General features: G+C 34.4%; 15 non-coding genes across 15 annotated transcripts; all 15 read left to right on the top strand.

Moving 5' to 3' along the window:
- The first annotated feature begins 96 nt into the window (after nt 1-96).
- Nucleotides 97-169, top strand: TRNAT-UGU (transfer RNA threonine (anticodon UGU)). The gene has a single exon. It is a non-coding gene; the product is annotated as a tRNA-Thr (tRNA).
- An 819-nt stretch (nt 170-988) lies between these two features.
- Nucleotides 989-1,061, top strand: TRNAT-UGU (transfer RNA threonine (anticodon UGU)). Its single transcript has one exon. It is a non-coding gene; the product is annotated as a tRNA-Thr (tRNA).
- An 819-nt stretch (nt 1,062-1,880) lies between these two features.
- TRNAT-UGU (transfer RNA threonine (anticodon UGU)) lies at nt 1,881-1,953 on the top strand. The gene has a single exon. It is a non-coding gene; the product is annotated as a tRNA-Thr (tRNA).
- Nucleotides 1,954-2,772: 819 nt separating this feature from the next.
- On the top strand, nt 2,773-2,845 carry TRNAI-UAU (transfer RNA isoleucine (anticodon UAU)). Its single transcript has one exon. It is a non-coding gene; the product is annotated as a tRNA-Ile (tRNA).
- Nucleotides 2,846-3,664: 819 nt separating this feature from the next.
- Nucleotides 3,665-3,737, top strand: TRNAI-UAU (transfer RNA isoleucine (anticodon UAU)). The gene has a single exon. It is a non-coding gene; the product is annotated as a tRNA-Ile (tRNA).
- Nucleotides 3,738-4,466: 729 nt separating this feature from the next.
- On the top strand, nt 4,467-4,539 carry TRNAT-UGU (transfer RNA threonine (anticodon UGU)). The gene has a single exon. It is a non-coding gene; the product is annotated as a tRNA-Thr (tRNA).
- An 819-nt stretch (nt 4,540-5,358) lies between these two features.
- Nucleotides 5,359-5,431, top strand: TRNAT-UGU (transfer RNA threonine (anticodon UGU)). The gene has a single exon. It is a non-coding gene; the product is annotated as a tRNA-Thr (tRNA).
- A 956-nt stretch (nt 5,432-6,387) lies between these two features.
- TRNAT-UGU (transfer RNA threonine (anticodon UGU)) lies at nt 6,388-6,460 on the top strand. Its single transcript has one exon. It is a non-coding gene; the product is annotated as a tRNA-Thr (tRNA).
- Nucleotides 6,461-7,489: 1,029 nt separating this feature from the next.
- On the top strand, nt 7,490-7,562 carry TRNAT-UGU (transfer RNA threonine (anticodon UGU)). Its single transcript has one exon. It is a non-coding gene; the product is annotated as a tRNA-Thr (tRNA).
- Nucleotides 7,563-9,513: 1,951 nt separating this feature from the next.
- On the top strand, nt 9,514-9,586 carry TRNAT-UGU (transfer RNA threonine (anticodon UGU)). The gene has a single exon. It is a non-coding gene; the product is annotated as a tRNA-Thr (tRNA).
- Nucleotides 9,587-10,525: 939 nt separating this feature from the next.
- TRNAT-UGU (transfer RNA threonine (anticodon UGU)) lies at nt 10,526-10,598 on the top strand. The gene has a single exon. It is a non-coding gene; the product is annotated as a tRNA-Thr (tRNA).
- Nucleotides 10,599-11,627: 1,029 nt separating this feature from the next.
- On the top strand, nt 11,628-11,700 carry TRNAT-UGU (transfer RNA threonine (anticodon UGU)). Its single transcript has one exon. It is a non-coding gene; the product is annotated as a tRNA-Thr (tRNA).
- Nucleotides 11,701-12,639: 939 nt separating this feature from the next.
- On the top strand, nt 12,640-12,712 carry TRNAT-UGU (transfer RNA threonine (anticodon UGU)). Its single transcript has one exon. It is a non-coding gene; the product is annotated as a tRNA-Thr (tRNA).
- A 939-nt stretch (nt 12,713-13,651) lies between these two features.
- Nucleotides 13,652-13,724, top strand: TRNAT-UGU (transfer RNA threonine (anticodon UGU)). Its single transcript has one exon. It is a non-coding gene; the product is annotated as a tRNA-Thr (tRNA).
- A 1,029-nt stretch (nt 13,725-14,753) lies between these two features.
- Nucleotides 14,754-14,826, top strand: TRNAT-UGU (transfer RNA threonine (anticodon UGU)). Its single transcript has one exon. It is a non-coding gene; the product is annotated as a tRNA-Thr (tRNA).
- The last annotated feature ends 1,337 nt before the right edge of the window (nt 14,827-16,163 follow it).

Genomic DNA, 16,163 nt, shown 5'->3' with positions numbered 1-16,163 from the left:
ATGCCTCTCCTTTGTAAGACCATCTATAGGCTAATGGAAGGATACGACTTGGGTGATTTCGAATAAAACCCACGTCGTTGCGTTAGTCAATATGTCGGCTTCATAGCTCAGTGGTTAGAGCACTGGTCTTGTAAACCAGGGGTCGTGAGTTCAATTCTCACTGGGGCCTTTATAGGCAGTGCCTAGAGTTTTTCCTAAGGTATTTACTTCATCACAGACAATTCCAACATGTCATTACCTTTAAGATAATTGCTTGGACCAAACTGAGAATATTCAGACATCATTGCTTCATTCAATACATTGTTTATGTCCAACGTTACATCTTTTATTTTTTTATAAACAGGAAATTATGCATGTTCGGTTTTGCATGAAAAATTTTGGAAAAAAATTGCCTCTGGTATGTGTCAATTTTGTTCATAAAGGAAGATATTTGCACTGTTTCCATATACTTCACTCATTCAGTCCCCAAAAACATCAATTCATTCTGATGTGATTTCCAAACTGTCTAAAAGTTTGATTTGTTTCTATGTTTCTGTAGCATGTTTCTAAAACCTTAATGTAAAACAATTCATTCTGATGTGATTTCCAAACTGTCTAAAAGTTTGATTTGTTTCTATGTTTCTGTAGCATGTTTCTAAAACCTTAATGTAAAACATATAACATTTTTCATGACTGCATGATGGACACTCTGTTTCTCTCCAATCTACTAAAAACCAATTTGATTTTTCTGTCAATCTACCGATTGACATGACTGTTTCTCTCCAATCCACTAAAAACCGATAAATAGCATCAATTCATTCAGTTGTGATTTCCAAACTGTCTTAAAGTTTGATTTGTCTTAAATCAACCAATAAATTCGCAGCTAGTTCTGGAGTTATGGTTTTATTTGGTCATGCCTCTCCTTTGTAAGACCATCTATAGGCTAATGGAAGGATACGACTTGGGTGATTTCGAATAAAACCCACGTCGTTGCGTTAGTCAATATGTCGGCTTCATAGCTCAGTGGTTAGAGCACTGGTCTTGTAAACCAGGGGTCGTGAGTTCAATTCTCACTGGGGCCTTTATAGGCAGTGCCTAGAGTTTTTCCTAAGGTATTTACTTCATCACAGACAATTCCAACATGTCATTACCTTTAGGATAATTGCTTGGACCAAACTGAGAATATTCAGACATCATTGCTTCATTCAATACATTGTTTATGTCCAACGTTACATCTTTTATTTTTTTATAAACAGGAAATTATGCATGTTCGGTTTTGCATGAAAAATTTTGGAAAAAAATTGCCTCTGGTATGTGTCAATTTTGTTCATAAAGGAAGATATTTGCACTGTTTCCATATACTTCACTCATTCAGTCCCCAAAAACATCAATTCATTCTGATGTGATTTCCAAACTGTCTAAAAGTTTGATTTGTTTCTATGTTTCTGTAGCATGTTTCTAAAACCTTAATGTAAAACAATTCATTCTGATGTGATTTCCAAACTGTCTAAAAGTTTGATTTGTTTCTATGTTTCTGTAGCATGTTTCTAAAACCTTAATGTAAAACATATAACATTTTTCATGACTGCATGATGGACACTCTGTTTCTCTCCAATCTACTAAAAACCAATTTGATTTTTCTGTCAATCTACCGATTGACATGACTGTTTCTCTCCAATCCACTAAAAACCGATAAATAGCATCAATTCATTCAGTTGTGATTTCCAAACTGTCTTAAAGTTTGATTTGTCTTAAATCAACCAATAAATTCGCAGCTAGTTCTGGAGTTATGGTTTTATTTGGTCATGCCTCTCCTTTGTAAGACCATCTATAGGCTAATGGAAGGATACGACTTGGGTGATTTCGAATAAAACCCACGTCGTTGCGTTAGTCAATATGTCGGCTTCATAGCTCAGTGGTTAGAGCACTGGTCTTGTAAACCAGGGGTCGTGAGTTCAATTCTCACTGGGGCCTTTATAGGCAGTGCCTAGAGTTTTTCCTAAGGTATTTACTTCATCACAGACAATTCCAACATGTCATTACCTTTAGGATAATTGCTTGGACCAAACTGAGAATATTCAGACATCATTGCTTCATTCAATACATTGTTTATGTCCAACGTTACATCTTTTATTTTTTTATAAACAGGAAATTATGCATGTTCGGTTTTGCATGAAAAATTTTGGAAAAAAATTGCCTCTGGTATGTGTCAATTTTGTTCATAAAGGAAGATATTTGCACTGTTTCCATATACTTCACTCATTCAGTCCCCAAAAACATCAATTCATTCTGATGTGATTTCCAAACTGTCTAAAAGTTTGATTTGTTTCTATGTTTCTGTAGCATGTTTCTAAAACCTTAATGTAAAACAATTCATTCTGATGTGATTTCCAAACTGTCTAAAAGTTTGATTTGTTTCTATGTTTCTGTAGCATGTTTCTAAAACCTTAATGTAAAACATATAACATTTTTCATGACTGCATGATGGACACTCTGTTTCTCTCCAATCTACTAAAAACCAATTTGATTTTTCTGTCAATCTACCGATTGACATGACTGTTTCTCTCCAATCCACTAAAAACCGATAAATAGCATCAATTCATTCAGTTGTGATTTCCAAACTGTCTTAAAGTTTGATTTGTCTTAAATCAACCAATAAATTCGCAGCTAGTTCTGGAGTTATGGTTTTATTTGGTCATGCCTCTCCTTTGTAAGACCATCTATAGGCTAATGGAAGGATACGACTTGGGTGATTTCGAATAAAACCCATGTCGTTGCGTTAGTCAATATGTTTGCTTCATAGCTCAGTGGTTAGAGCACTGGTCGTATAAACCAGGGGTCCTGAGTTCAATTCTCACTGGGGCCTTTATAGGCAGTGCCTAGAGTATTTGCTAAGGTATTTACTTCATCACAGACAATTCCAATATGTCATTACCTTTAAGATTATTGCTTGGACCAAACTGAGAATATTCAGACATCATTGCTTCATTCAATACATTGTTTATGTCCAACGTTACATCTTTTATTTTTTTATAAACAGGAAATTATGCATGTTCGGTTTTGCATGAAAAATTTTGGAAAAAAATTGCCTCTGGTATGTGTCAATTTTGTTCATAAAGGAAGATATTTGCACTGTTTCCATATACTTCACTCATTCAGTCCCCAAAAACATCAATTCATTCTGATGTGATTTCCAAACTGTCTAAAAGTTTGATTTGTTTCTATGTTTCTGTAGCATGTTTCTAAAACCTTAATGTAAAACAATTCATTCTGATGTGATTTCCAAACTGTCTAAAAGTTTGATTTGTTTCTATGTTTCTGTAGCATGTTTCTAAAACCTTAATGTAAAACATATAACATTTTTCATGACTGCATGATGGACACTCTGTTTCTCTCCAATCTACTAAAAACCAATTTGATTTTTCTGTCAATCTACCGATTGACATGACTGTTTCTCTCCAATCCACTAAAAACCGATAAATAGCATCAATTCATTCAGTTGTGATTTCCAAACTGTCTTAAAGTTTGATTTGTCTTAAATCAACCAATAAATTCGCAGCTAGTTCTGGAGTTATGGTTTTATTTGGTCATGCCTCTCCTTTGTAAGACCATCTATAGGCTAATGGAAGGATACGACTTGGGTGATTTCGAATAAAACCCATGTCGTTGCGTTAGTCAATATGTTTGCTTCATAGCTCAGTGGTTAGAGCACTGGTCGTATAAACCAGGGGTCCTGAGTTCAATTCTCACTGGGGCCTTTATAGGCAGTGCCTAGAGTATTTGCTAAGGTATTTACTTCATCACAGACAATTCCAATATGTCATTACCTTTAAGATTATTGCTTGGACCAAACTGAGAATATTCAGACATCATTGCTTCATTCAATACATTCTTTATGTCCAACGTTACCTCTTTTATTTTTTTATAAACAGGAAATTATGCATGTTCGGTTTTGCATGAAAAGTTTTGGAAAAAAATTGCCTCTGGCCGTGTCAATTTTGTTCATAAAGGAAGATATTTGTACTGTTTCCATATACTTCACTCATTCAGTCCCCAAAAACATCAATTCATTCTGATGTGATTTCCAAACTGTCTAAAAGTTTGATTTGTTTCTATGTTTCTGTAGCATGTTTCTAAAACCTTAATGTAAAACATATAACATTTTTCATGACTGCATGATGGACACTCTGTTTCTCTCCAATCTACTAAAAACCAATTTGATTTTTCTGTCAATCTACCGATTGACATGACTGTTTCTCTCCAATCCACTAAAAACCGATAAATAGCATCAATTCATTCAGTTGTGATTTCCAAACTGTCTTAAAGTTTGATTTGTCTTAAATCAACCAATAAATTCGCAGCTAGTTCTGGAGTTATGGTTTTATTTGGTCATGCCTCTCCTTTGTAAGACCATCTATAGGCTAATGGAAGGATACGACTTGGGTGATTTCGAATAAAACCCACGTCGTTGCGTTAGTCAATATGTCGGCTTCATAGCTCAGTGGTTAGAGCACTGGTCTTGTAAACCAGGGGTCGTGAGTTCAATTCTCACTGGGGCCTTTATAGGCAGTGCCTAGAGTTTTTCCTAAGGTATTTACTTCATCACAGACAATTCCAACATGTCATTACCTTTAAGATAATTGCTTGGACCAAACTGAGAATATTCAGACATCATTGCTTCATTCAATACATTGTTTATGTCCAACGTTACATCTTTTATTTTTTTATAAACAGGAAATTATGCATGTTCGGTTTTGCATGAAAAATTTTGGAAAAAAATTGCCTCTGGTATGTGTCAATTTTGTTCATAAAGGAAGATATTTGCACTGTTTCCATATACTTCACTCATTCAGTCCCCAAAAACATCAATTCATTCTGATGTGATTTCCAAACTGTCTAAAAGTTTGATTTGTTTCTATGTTTCTGTAGCATGTTTCTAAAACCTTAATGTAAAACAATTCATTCTGATGTGATTTCCAAACTGTCTAAAAGTTTGATTTGTTTCTATGTTTCTGTAGCATGTTTCTAAAACCTTAATGTAAAACATATAACATTTTTCATGACTGCATGATGGACACTCTGTTTCTCTCCAATCTACTAAAAACCAATTTGATTTTTCTGTCAATCTACCGATTGACATGACTGTTTCTCTCCAATCCACTAAAAACCGATAAATAGCATCAATTCATTCAGTTGTGATTTCCAAACTGTCTTAAAGTTTGATTTGTCTTAAATCAACCAATAAATTCGCAGCTAGTTCTGGAGTTATGGTTTTATTTGGTCATGCCTCTCCTTTGTAAGACCATCTATAGGCTAATGGAAGGATACGACTTGGGTGATTTCGAATAAAACCCACGTCGTTGCGTTAGTCAATATGTCGGCTTCATAGCTCAGTGGTTAGAGCACTGGTCTTGTAAACCAGGGGTCGTGAGTTCAATTCTCACTGGGGCCTTTATAGGCAGTGCCTAGAGTTTTTCCTAAGGTATTTACTTCATCACAGACAATTCCAACATGTCATTACCTTTAAGATAATTGCTTGGACCAAACTGAGAATATTCAGACATCATTGCTTCATTCAATACATTGTTTATGTCCAACGTTACCTCTTTTATTTTTTTATAAACAGGAAATTATGCATGTTCGGTTTTGCATGAAAAATTTTGGAAAAAAATTGCCTCTGGCCGTGTCAATTTTGTTCATAAAGGAAGATATTTGCACTGTTTCCATATACTTCACTCATTCAGTCCCAAAAAACATCAATTCATTCTGATGTGATTTCCAAACTGTCTAAAAGTTTGATTTGTTTCTATGTTTCTGTAGCATGTTTCTAAAACCTTAATGTAAAACATATAACATTTTTCATGACTGCATGATGGACAACTCTGTTTCTCTCCAATCTACTAAAAACCAATTTAATTTTTCTGTCAATCTACCGATTGACATGACTGTTTCTCTCCAATCCACTAAAACCCGATAAATAGCATCAATTCATTCAGTTGTGATTTCCAAACTGTCTTAAAGTTTGATTTGTTTCTATGTTTCTGTAGCATGTTTCTAAAACCTTAATGTAAAACATATAACATTTTTCATGACTGCATGATGGACACTCTGTTTCTCTCCAATCTACTAAAAACCAATTTGATTTTTCTGTCAATCTACCGATTGACATGACTGTTTCTCTCCAATCCACTAAAAACCGATAAATAGCATCAATTCATTCAGTTGTGATTTCCAAACTGTCTTAAAGTTTGATTTGTCTTAAATCAACCAATAAATTCGCAGCTAGTTCTGGAGTTATGGTTTTATTTGGTTATGCCTCTCCTTTGTAAGACCATCTATAGGCTAATGGAAGGATACGACTTGGGTGATTTCGAATAAAACCCATGTCGTTGCATTAGTCAATATGTCAGCTTCATAGCTCAGTGGTTAGAGCACTGGTCTTGTAAACCAGGGGTCGTGAGTTCAATTCTCACTGGGGCCTTTATAGGCAGTGCCTAGAGTATTTCCTAAGGTATTTACTTCATCACAGACAATTCCAACATGTCAATACCTTTAAGATAATTGCTTGGACCAAACTGAGAATATTCAGACATCATTGTTTATGTCCAACGTTACCTCTTTTATTTTTTTATAAACAGGAAATTATGCATGTTCGGTTTTGCATGAAAAATTTTGGAAAAAAATTGCCTCTGGTATGTGTCAATTTTGTTCATAAAGGAAGATATTTGCACTGTTTCCATATACTTCACTCATTCAGTCCCCAAAAACATCAATTCATTCTGATGTGATTTCCAAACTGTCTAAAAGTTTAATTTGTTTCTATGTTTCTGTAGCATGTTTCTAAAACCTTAATGTAAAACAATTCATTCTGATGTGATTTCCAAACTGTCTAAAAGTTTGATTTGTTTCTATGTTTCTGTAGCATGTTTCTAAAACCTTAATGTAAAACATATAACATTTTTCATGACTGCATGATGGACAACTCTGTTTCTCTCCAATCTACTAAAAACCAATTTAATTTTTCTGTCAATCTACCGATTGACATGACTGTTTCTCTCCAATCCACTAAAACCCGATAAATAGCATCAATTCATTCAGTTGTGATTTCCAAACTGTCTTAAAGTTTGATTTGTTTCTATGTTTCTGTAGCATGTTTCTAAAACCTTACTGTACAACATATAACATTTTTCATGACTGCATGATGGACACTCTGTTTCTCTCCAATCTACTAAAAACCAATTTGATTTTTCTGTCAATCTACCGATTGACATGGCTGTTTCTCTCCAATCCACTAAAAACCGATAAATAGCATCAATTCATTCAGTTGTGATTTCCAAACTGTCTTAAAGTTTGATTTGTCTTAAATCAACCAATAAATTCGCAGCTAGTTCTGGAGTTATGGTTTTATTTGGTCATGCCTCTCCTTTGTAAGACCATCTATAGGCTAATGGAAGGATACGACTTGGGTGATTTCGAATAAAACAAATGTCGTTGCGTTAGTCAATATGTCGGCTTCATAGCTCAGTGGTTAGAGCACTGGTCTTGTAAACCATGGGTCGTGAGTTCAATTATCACTGGGGCCTTTATAGGCAGTGCCTAGAGTATTTCCTAAGGTATTTACTTCATCACAGACAATTCCAACATGTCATTTCCTTTAAGATAATTGCTTGGACCAAACTGAGAATATTCAGACATCATTGTTTATGTCCAACGTTACCTCTTTTATTTTTTTATAAACAGGAAATTATGCATGTTCGGTTTTGCATGAAAAATTTTGGAAAAAAATTGCCTCTGGCCGTGTCAATTTTGTTCATAAAGGAAGATATTTGCACTGTTTCCATATACTTCACTCATTCAGTCCCCAAAAACATCAATTCATTCTGATGTGATTTCCAAACTGTCTAAAAGTTTGATTTGTTTCTATGTTTCTGTAGCATGTTTCTAAAACCTTAATGTAAAACATATAACATTTTTCATGACTGCATGATGGACAACTCTGTTTCTCTCCAATCTACTAAAAACCAATTTAATTTTTCTGTCAATCTACCGATTGACATGACTGTTTCTCTCCAATCCACTAAAACCCGATAAATAGCATCAATTCATTCAGTTGTGATTTCCAAACTGTCTTAAAGTTTGATTTGTTTCTATGTTTCTGTAGCATGTTTCTAAAACCTTAATGTAAAACATATAACATTTTTCATGACTGCATGATGGACACTCTGTTTCTCTCCAATCTACTAAAAACCAATTTGATTTTTCTGTCAATCTACCGATTGACATGACTGTTTCTCTCCAATCCACTAAAAACCGATAAATAGCATCAATTCATTCAGTTGTGATTTCCAAACTGTCTTAAAGTTTGATTTGTCTTAAATCAACCAATAAATTCGCAGCTAGTTCTGGAGTTATGGTTTTATTTGGTCATGCCTCTCCTTTGTAAGACCATCTATAGGCTAATGGAAGGATACGACTTGGGTGATTTCGAATAAAACCCATGTCGTTGCGTTAGTCAATATGTTGGCTTCATTGTTCAGTGGTTAGAGCACTGGTCTTGTAAACCATGGGTCGTGAGTTCAATTATCACTGGGGCCTTTATAGGCAGTGCCTAGAGTATTTCCTAAGGTATTTACTTCATCACAGACAATTCCAACATGTCATTTCCTTTAAGATAATTGCTTGGACCAAACTGAGAATATTCAGACATCATTGTTTATGTCCAACGTTACCTCTTTTATTTTTTTATAAACAGGAAATTATGCATGTTCGGTTTTGCATGAAAAATTTTGGAAAAAAATTGCCTCTGGCCGTGTCAATTTTGTTCATAAAGGAAGATATTTGCACTGTTTCCATATACTTCACTCATTCAGTCCCCAAAAACATCAATTCATTCTGATGTGATTTCCAAACTGTCTAAAAGTTTGATTTGTTTCTATGTTTCTGTAGCATGTTTCTAAAACCTTAATGTAAAACATATAACATTTTTCATGACTGCATGATGGACAACTCTGTTTCTCTCCAATCTACTAAAAACCAATTTAATTTTTCTGTCAATCTACCGATTGACATGACTGTTTCTCTCCAATCCACTAAAACCCGATAAATAGCATCAATTCATTCAGTTGTGATTTCCAAACTGTCTTAAAGTTTGATTTGTTTCTATGTTTCTGTAGCATGTTTCTAAAACCTTAATGTAAAACATATAACATTTTTCATGACTGCATGATGGACACTCTGTTTCTCTCCAATCTACTAAAAACCAATTTGATTTTTCTGTCAATCTACCGATTGACATGACTGTTTCTCTCCAATCCACTAAAAACCGATAAATAGCATCAATTCATTCAGTTGTGATTTCCAAACTGTCTTAAAGTTTGATTTGTCTTAAATCAACCAATAAATTCGCAGCTAGTTCTGGAGTTATGGTTTTATTTGGTCATGCCTCTCCTTTGTAAGACCATCTATAGGCTAATGGAAGGATACGACTTGGGTGATTTCGAATAAAACCCATGTCGTTGCGTTAGTCAATATGTCGGCTTCATAGCTCAGTGGTTAGAGCACTGGTCTTGTAAACCATGGGTTGTGAGTTCAATTATCACTGGGGCCTTTATAGGCAGTGCCTAGAGTATTTCCTAAGGTATTTACTTCATCACAGACAATTCCAACATGTCATTTCCTTTAAGATAATTGCTTGGACCAAACTGAGAATATTCAGACATCATTGTTTATGTCCAACGTTACCTCTTTTATTTTTTTATAAACAGGAAATTATGCATGTTCGGTTTTGCATGAAAAATTTTGGAAAAAAATTGCCTCTGGCCGTGTCAATTTTGTTCATAAAGGAAGATATTTGCACTGTTTCCATATACTTCACTCATTCAGTCCCCAAAAACATCAATTCATTCTGATGTGATTTCCAAACTGTCTAAAAGTTTGATTTGTTTCTATGTTTCTGTAGCATGTTTCTAAAACCTTAATGTAAAACATATAACATTTTTCATGACTGCATGATGGACAACTCTGTTTCTCTCCAATCTACTAAAAACCAATTTAATTTTTCTGTCAATCTACCGATTGACATGACTGTTTCTCTCCAATCCACTAAAACCCGATAAATAGCATCAATTCATTCAGTTGTGATTTCCAAACTGTCTTAAAGTTTGATTTGTTTCTATGTTTCTGTAGCATGTTTCTAATACCTTAATGTAAAACATATAACATTTTTCATGACTGCATGATGGACACTCTGTTTCTCTCCAATCTACTAAAAACCAATTTGATTTTTCTGTCAATCTACCGATTGACATGACTGTTTCTCTCCAATCCACTAAAAACCGATAAATAGCATCAATTCATTCAGTTGTGATTTCCAAACTGTCTTAAAGTTTGATTTGTCTTAAATCAACCAATAAATTCGCAGCTAGTTCTGGAGTTATGGTTTTATTTGGTTATGCCTCTCCTTTGTAAGACCATCTATAGGCTAATGGAAGGATACGACTTGGGTGATTTCGAATAAAACCCATGTCGTTGCATTAGTCAATATGTCAGCTTCATAGCTCAGTGGTTAGAGCACTGGTCTTGTAAACCAGGGGTCGTGAGTTCAATTCTCACTGGGGCCTTTATAGGCAGTGCCTAGAGTATTTCCTAAGGTATTTACTTCATCACAGACAATTCCAACATGTCAATACCTTTAAGATAATTGCTTGGACCAAACTGAGAATATTCAGACATCATTGTTTATGTCCAACGTTACCTCTTTTATTTTTTTATAAACAGGAAATTATGCATGTTCGGTTTTGCATGAAAAATTTTGGAAAAAAATTGCCTCTGGTATGTGTCAATTTTGTTCATAAAGGAAGATATTTGCACTGTTTCCATATACTTCACTCATTCAGTCCCCAAAAACATCAATTCATTCTGATGTGATTTCCAAACTGTCTAAAAGTTTAATTTGTTTCTATGTTTCTGTAGCATGTTTCTAAAACCTTAATGTAAAACAATTCATTCTGATGTGATTTCCAAACTGTCTAAAAGTTTGATTTGTTTCTATGTTTCTGTAGCATGTTTCTAAAACCTTAATGTAAAACATATAACATTTTTCATGACTGCATGATGGACAACTCTGTTTCTCTCCAATCTACTAAAAACCAATTTAATTTTTCTGTCAATCTACCGATTGACATGACTGTTTCTCTCCAATCCACTAAAACCCGATAAATAGCATCAATTCATTCAGTTGTGATTTCCAAACTGTCTTAAAGTTTGATTTGTTTCTATGTTTCTGTAGCATGTTTCTAAAACCTTACTGTACAACATATAACATTTTTCATGACTGCATGATGGACACTCTGTTTCTCTCCAATCTACTAAAAACCAATTTGATTTTTCTGTCAATCTACCGATTGACATGGCTGTTTCTCTCCAATCCACTAAAAACCGATAAATAGCATCAATTCATTCAGTTGTGATTTCCAAACTGTCTTAAAGTTTGATTTGTCTTAAATCAACCAATAAATTCGCAGCTAGTTCTGGAGTTATGGTTTTATTTGGTCATGCCTCTCCTTTGTAAGACCATCTATAGGCTAATGGAAGGATACGACTTGGGTGATTTCGAATAAAACAAATGTCGTTGCGTTAGTCAATATGTCGGCTTCATAGCTCAGTGGTTAGAGCACTGGTCTTGTAAACCATGGGTCGTGAGTTCAATTATCACTGGGGCCTTTATAGGCAGTGCCTAGAGTATTTCCTAAGGTATTTACTTCATCACAGACAATTCCAACATGTCATTTCCTTTAAGATAATTGCTTGGACCAAACTGAGAATATTCAGACATCATTGTTTATGTCCAACGTTACCTCTTTTATTTTTTTATAAACAGGAAATTATGCATGTTCGGTTTTGCATGAAAAATTTTGGAAAAAAATTGCCTCTGGCCGTGTCAATTTTGTTCATAAAGGAAGATATTTGCACTGTTTCCATATACTTCACTCATTCAGTCCCCAAAAACATCAATTCATTCTGATGTGATTTCCAAACTGTCTAAAAGTTTGATTTGTTTCTATGTTTCTGTAGCATGTTTCTAAAACCTTAATGTAAAACATATAACATTTTTCATGACTGCATGATGGACAACTCTGTTTCTCTCCAATCTACTAAAAACCAATTTAATTTTTCTGTCAATCTACCGATTGACATGACTGTTTCTCTCCAATCCACTAAAACCCGATAAATAGCATCAATTCATTCAGTTGTGATTTCCAAACTGTCTTAAAGTTTGATTTGTTTCTATGTTTCTGTAGCATGTTTCTAAAACCTTAATGTAAAACATATAACATTTTTCATGACTGCATGATGGACACTCTGTTTCTCTCCAATCTACTAAAAACCAATTTGATTTTTCTGTCAATCTACCGATTGACATGACTGTTTCTCTCCAATCCACTAAAAACCGATAAATAGCATCAATTCATTCAGTTGTGATTTCCAAACTGTCTTAAAGTTTGATTTGTCTTAAATCAACCAATAAATTCGCAGCTAGTTCTGGAGTTATGGTTTTATTTGGTCATGCCTCTCCTTTGTAAGACCATCTATAGGCTAATGGAAGGATACGACTTGGGTGATTTCGAATAAAACCCATGTCGTTGCGTTAGTCAATATGTCGGCTTCATAGCTCAGTGGTTAGAGCACTGGTCTTGTAAACCATGGGTTGTGAGTTCAATTATCACTGGGGCCTTTATAGGCAGTGCCTAGAGTATTTCCTAAGGTATTTACTTCATCACAGACAATTCCAACATGTCATTTCCTTTAAGATAATTGCTTGGACCAAACTGAGAATATTCAGACATCATTGTTTATGTCCAACGTTACCTCTTTTATTTTTTTATAAACAGGAAATTATGCATGTTCGGTTTTGCATGAAAAATTTTGGAAAAAAATTGCCTCTGGCCGTGTCAATTTTGTTCATAAAGGAAGATATTTGCACTGTTTCCATATACTTCACTCATTCAGTCCCCAAAAACATCAATTCATTCTGATGTGATTTCCAAACTGTCTAAAAGTTTGATTTGTTTCTATGTTTCTGTAGCATGTTTCTAAAACCTTAATGTAAAACATATAACATTTTTCATGACTGCATGATGGACAACTCTGTTTCTCTCCAATCTACTAAAAACCAATTTAATTTTTCTGTCAATCTACCGATTGACATGACTGTTTCTCTCCAATCCACTAAAACCCGATAAATAGCATCAATTCATTCAGTTGTGATTTCCAAACTGTCTTAAAGTTTGATTTGTTTCTATGTTTCTGTAGCATGTTTCTAATACCTTAATGTAAAACATATAACATTTTTCATGACTGCATGATGGACACTCTGTTTCTCTCCAATCTACTAAAAACCAATTTGATTTTTCTGTCAATCTACCGATTGACATGACTGTTTCTCTCCAATCCACTAAAAACCGATAAATAGCATCAATTCATTCAGTTGTGATTTCCAAACTGTCTTAAAGTTTGATTTGTCTTAAATCAACCAATAAATTCGCAGCTAGTTCTGGAGTTATGGTTTTATTTGGTTATGCCTCTCCTTTGTAAGACCATCTATAGGCTAATGGAAGGATACGACTTGGGTGATTTCGAATAAAACCCATGTCGTTGCATTAGTCAATATGTCAGCTTCATAGCTCAGTGGTTAGAGCACTGGTCTTGTAAACCAGGGGTCGTGAGTTCAATTCTCACTGGGGCCTTTATAGGCAGTGCCTAGAGTATTTCCTAAGGTATTTACTTCATCACAGACAATTCCAACATGTCAATACCTTTAAGATAATTGCTTGGACCAAACTGAGAATATTCAGACATCATTGTTTATGTCCAACGTTACCTCTTTTATTTTTTTATAAACAGGAAATTATGCATGTTCGGTTTTGCATGAAAAATTTTGGAAAAAAATTGCCTCTGGTATGTGTCAATTTTGTTCATAAAGGAAGATATTTGCACTGTTTCCATATACTTCACTCATTCAGTCCCCAAAAACATCAATTCATTCTGATGTGATTTCCAAACTGTCTAAAAGTTTAATTTGTTTCTATGTTTCTGTAGCATGTTTCTAAAACCTTAATGTAAAACAATTCATTCTGATGTGATTTCCAAACTGTCTAAAAGTTTGATTTGTTTCTATGTTTCTGTAGCATGTTTCTAAAACCTTAATGTAAAACATATAACATTTTTCATGACTGCATGATGGACAACTCTGTTTCTCTCCAATCTACTAAAAACCAATTTAATTTTTCTGTCAATCTACCGATTGACATGACTGTTTCTCTCCAATCCACTAAAACCCGATAAATAGCATCAATTCATTCAGTTGTGATTTCCAAACTGTCTTAAAGTTTGATTTGTTTCTATGTTTCTGTAGCATGTTTCTAAAACCTTACTGTACAACATATAACATTTTTCATGACTGCATGATGGACACTCTGTTTCTCTCCAATCTACTAAAAACCAATTTGATTTTTCTGTCAATCTACCGATTGACATGGCTGTTTCTCTCCAATCCACTAAAAACCGATAAATAGCATCAATTCATTCAGTTGTGATTTCCAAACTGTCTTAAAGTTTGATTTGTCTTAAATCAACCAATAAATTCGCAGCTAGTTCTGGAGTTATGGTTTTATTTGGTCATGCCTCTCCTTTGTAAGACCATCTATAGGCTAATGGAAGGATACGACTTGGGTGATTTCGAATAAAACAAATGTCGTTGCGTTAGTCAATATGTCGGCTTCATAGCTCAGTGGTTAGAGCACTGGTCTTGTAAACCATGGGTCGTGAGTTCAATTATCACTGGGGCCTTTATAGGCAGTGCCTAGAGTATTTCCTAAGGTATTTACTTCATCACAGACAATTCCAACATGTCATTTCCTTTAAGATAATTGCTTGGACCAAACTGAGAATATTCAGACATCATTGTTTATGTCCAACGTTACCTCTTTTATTTTTTTATAAACAGGAAATTATGCATGTTCGGTTTTGCATGAAAAATTTTGGAAAAAAATTGCCTCTGGCCGTGTCAATTTTGTTCATAAAGGAAGATATTTGCACTGTTTCCATATACTTCACTCATTCAGTCCCCAAAAACATCAATTCATTCTGATGTGATTTCCAAACTGTCTAAAAGTTTGATTTGTTTCTATGTTTCTGTAGCATGTTTCTAAAACCTTAATGTAAAACATATAACATTTTTCATGACTGCATGATGGACAACTCTGTTTCTCTCCAATCTACTAAAAACCAATTTAATTTTTCTGTCAATCTACCGATTGACATGACTGTTTCTCTCCAATCCACTAAAACCCGATAAATAGCATCAATTCATTCAGTTGTGATTTCCAAACTGTCTTAAAGTTTGATTTGTTTCTATGTTTCTGTAGCATGTTTCTAAAACCTTAATGTAAAACATATAACATTTTTCATGACTGCATGATGGACACTCTGTTTCTCTCCAATCTACTAAAAACCAATTTGATTTTTCTGTCAATCTACCGATTGACATGACTGTTTCTCTCCAATCCACTAAAAACCGATAAATAGCATCAATTCATTCAGTTGTGATTTCCAAACTGTCTTAAAGTTTGATTTGTCTTAAATCAACCAATAAATTCGCAGCTAGTTCTGGAGTTATGGTTTTATTTGGTCATGCCTCTCCTTTGTAAGACCATCTATAGGCTAATGGAAGGATACGACTTGGGTGATTTCGAATAAAACCCATGTCGTTGCGTTAGTCAATATGTTGGCTTCATTGTTCAGTGGTTAGAGCACTGGTCTTGTAAACCATGGGTCGTGAGTTCAATTATCACTGGGGCCTTTATAGGCAGTGCCTAGAGTATTTCCTAAGGTATTTACTTCATCACAGACAATTCCAACATGTCATTTCCTTTAAGATAATTGCTTGGACCAAACTGAGAATATTCAGACATCATTGTTTATGTCCAACGTTACCTCTTTTATTTTTTTATAAACAGGAAATTATGCATGTTCGGTTTTGCATGAAAAATTTTGGAAAAAAATTGCCTCTGGCCGTGTCAATTTTGTTCATAAAGGAAGATATTTGCACTGTTTCCATATACTTCACTCATTCAGTCCCCAAAAACATCAATTCATTCTGATGTGATTTCCAAACTGTCTAAAAG

Source organism: Rhinoderma darwinii, chromosome 1 (genome assembly GCF_050947455.1).
Source record: "Rhinoderma darwinii isolate aRhiDar2 chromosome 1, aRhiDar2.hap1, whole genome shotgun sequence".
In the NCBI taxonomy this organism is placed as follows: Eukaryota; Metazoa; Chordata; class Amphibia; order Anura; family Rhinodermatidae; genus Rhinoderma; species Rhinoderma darwinii.
The sequence above is the reverse complement of the archived record's forward strand: the minus strand, read 5'-3'. Positions and strand labels throughout refer to the sequence as shown.